At 44.3% G+C, this 3,424-nt stretch overlaps 1 pseudogene; it reads left to right on the top strand.

The window, feature by feature from the left end:
• The first annotated feature begins 2,398 nt into the window (after window positions 1-2,398).
• LOC101566525 overlaps window positions 2,399-3,424 on the top strand; it is a 49,612-nt pseudogene continuing 48,586 nt past the window's right edge.

Below are 3,424 nucleotides of genomic sequence, written 5' to 3' on the forward strand. Positions count from 1 at the left end.
ACTGATGTCCTGCAGAGAACTGACAGTGTTTAGAACAGTTCAGCACAGATGAGCAAGAGAGAGCTACTTTTCGTTTTAATCTACTTAACAATTTCTGGAGGTGATATGCTGGATAGAATGGGAGAGGCCCTATGACTAAAGTATATTTCCTTTCCTTTTGAGTTTGACTTTTTCTCTGCATTTGAAGCCTTTCTGGCTTAAAAGATGTCAAGAAACCAGGTGTCACAACACCTATTCAAGGATTGGAGAATTTCAAGGGTTTCTCTTTTATAGCCCCCCCCCCCGGGCTTTTAGAACTACAGGCTTTATTGTAACTGTCTATGGTTCCTAAGGGGACTGTGCCACAATATCAATAACAAAATCTACCCCTATCTGAGTTACAAAATATAAAAAATTGAATGACTTCAAATTCAAATAATAAAACAAGTTAATTAATATATACACAATTGCATTGTGAAGATCTTTATGTCTAATGAGGAAAATTAGATAAAAAGAAGTAAATCAAAAACAGATTCTCCCATCAGTTCATTTCTGCTGCATAGAAAACTATCTCAACACATATGGCTCAGACAATTATATGGGGCAGAAACTGGGTTGGGCTCAGCCGGGCGATTCTCCTGCTTTTCTGCTCCAGTGGACCATGTTGTTGTCATCACTGCCAGCCGTCTGGTCAGCAGGTGAGTCCTCTGAAGTTGGATGATTCCTCCCAGTCTCGTTCACATTTGGCAGGAAGCTGGTAGTTGAACGGAGAACACTATGTGTCTTCCACATGGCATCTCATCTTGCAGGTGGCTAGTACAGGTTGGTGTAGGTTGAAGGAACTTTCAGACTGCTTTAAAAAGTGACAAGAGTAATGAGAGAAATGTGTTTAAAATGGAATATTTTGAACAGGACTAATAGCATTGTATCTTTTACTGTAATAATTGTTTTCTTTAAGCATTGACCATATTTTAGATCACACTTCATATATGACTTTTTGTGTTCACTTTTTTTTTAATGTATTTTTGAGAGTCATCCATATTGTAGCATGTATAGAACTTCATTCCTGCTTATCGCTGAATAGTACTGTGTGGTGCATATGTGCCACATTTTATTATTCAATCACTGATAAATAAAGTTCCCACATTCTGACTATTGTGAACAGTGTTTCTGTGAGCGTTTATGTACAAGTACTTGAGTTATGAGGACTTAACTTTAACTCCTGGGGGTTTATGTAGCATAGAATTGATGGCTCATATGCCTACAGTTCTGATAGCAGAAAACAGTGCTTTAAAGCACACGACTTTCACCCATTCATTCACCCAGAGTCCTACAGACACTGACCGGGTTCCCTTTTCTTTGCATCCTTACCTCCTGGCTCAGTGCCAGATACCTGATAGGTGCTCAAAAAAGTGTATTAAATTCAAAGCACTATTGCCTGATATAGATAATTGTGTGATATATGAATGTGTAGGAGGAGAGAAGGGATTGTAACCCTGTGTCTAGGATACTGGTCCATTGCATAGTTCTCATCTGCATTTTTAAAACATAAATTTTAAAGCCTGTATTACTATACACATATATCTACATTCATTTGCACAAACACATAACATGTTTCGGGAGGTGCTTAACAAAACTTAGCAAACAGCACAAGAATTGCTTACTTCTCTTGAATGTGAATTTTCACTTCTGGACATATTAATGTCATGTCCAGAATGAGGCAGAGCTTTCCCGTCTGCATCTCCTCCTATGTTCTGTCTCCAGCCTTGGGGTGTATGTCATTTCTCCCACTACTTGAAGGAGCAACTGAAGACACCAACTGAAAGTGATGCTATTTAGGGTCTTTCAGGTACTTGAAAACGTAAACAGCGTTTTTAGCTCCTAAGCAGCATAAAGACAGATAGAAGGCTAGGTTAAACTCATGGGCCGCGGTTTGCCAGGCCCTGGAGTACCCCATACCATGCCATGCCACACTACCCTATATTTAAAAGTGTTATGTTTGGAAAGTGTTGTTTGTTTCAATTGGGATTTTTCCCTGTAGGGCTGAGCACATCCATTTTCATAGGTAAATAATGTACCTTGGCTATGGTTCTCAGGGAGGTGTGTAATGGGGTACAGAATGGAAAACCCTTCACCCCTGTCACAAATAGTATATACATGTGACAGCAAGGGACCACAGACACTGCCATTTACTACAAATTTCATTAATTGAAGCTCTAGGTCCTACAGATAGGAATAGTAAAGGACTAAGCAAATCCATGTGATTTGGAGAATTTGGGGAAGGAAGGAAGGACTGGAAGGAAGGAAGGGGACAAGCAGCTTTGAGTGAAGACAGGAGGCCAGGTCCCAGGACGACAGGACAGTTAAGGTGAAGAGGAGTCTGCAGTCGCGGACACCCAGGGTGGATTTCGTGGTGAAGATGCCCAGCCCTGTGCTGGAGGCAGAACGGCCCGAGGCCAGGAGGAGCTCCGGGAAAAAGAAGCTGCAGACGCACCCACCATCCCAGTCGGGCTCACAGCCACTGAAAGTAAGAACATTTGAGGGCTTTTTTTTTTTTCACATTCTTTGGCTATAGTTAGATCTACAGGATAACTTGACTTACTGACCCATACGAGACTTTAGAAAAAGCGTCTTGATAACATGTTTTTGCTTTTATTGTGCTTTAACCCCTGGACACCAGCTCCCACTCTGTTGGCAGCCTCCTGTAGCAATTTGTTGCTATGATTTCTGAGAACTTGTTATGAATGTAAAATCCCACCTTTTTAATTTGTACATCCACTAATTTGATCTTAAAAAAAAAAAATTAAAAACTGGCCCAGATTCCCCACATTAAAACCTTTCATTTACCTAAACACGGTCATTCAGCCTTCCTAAGCCTGCTTTTCTCTCAACCAAACAACTCCCCACCCTTGCGTCCTCTCTCACAAGGCTAATTACCGTCCTTTAAACCGCTGTGTGCCTCTGGGTTCTGCACATTGTTTTAACAGCACCAAAAATGTGTTTGCTCATGAAACTATGCTGAGCTGGATGGCTCAGAGGAAAAACACGACCCCTCGGCCCTCGCTCGGGCTTGGGGAGCCTCGGTTCCCGCTGGCTTCCCCCAGACCCGCATTCCTCCCGCGCTGCGCTGCGCTGCGCTGCGCTGCGGTGAACGGCTCTGCCCGCAGGACGGCGTGCCCGAGGCCTGTGCCGGTGACGCTCCCGGCGGCCGCGGCGGCTGCAGAAGAGCCGCGTCCCGCAGGCTCGCCCCGCGCTCGCACGCTCCGGCATTTCCTGTCTTTTCTGCAAAGCGCGCGGCTCCGGGAGGCGCTGCTGCTCCTTACGCGTTCCTACGTCCTGGTGCTGAGCCCTCGGCCGGGTCTCTGCGCTCCTCCCAACCGCCCCTTCCTTTTTTCCTTCCTTCTTTCCTTCCTTCCTTCCTTCCTTCCTTCCTTCCTTCCTTCCT

The sequence above is a fragment of the Octodon degus genome, unplaced genomic scaffold, assembly GCF_000260255.1.
Source record: "Octodon degus isolate 3935 unplaced genomic scaffold, OctDeg1.0 scaffold00207, whole genome shotgun sequence".
NCBI classification, from domain to species: Eukaryota; Metazoa; Chordata; class Mammalia; order Rodentia; family Octodontidae; genus Octodon; species Octodon degus.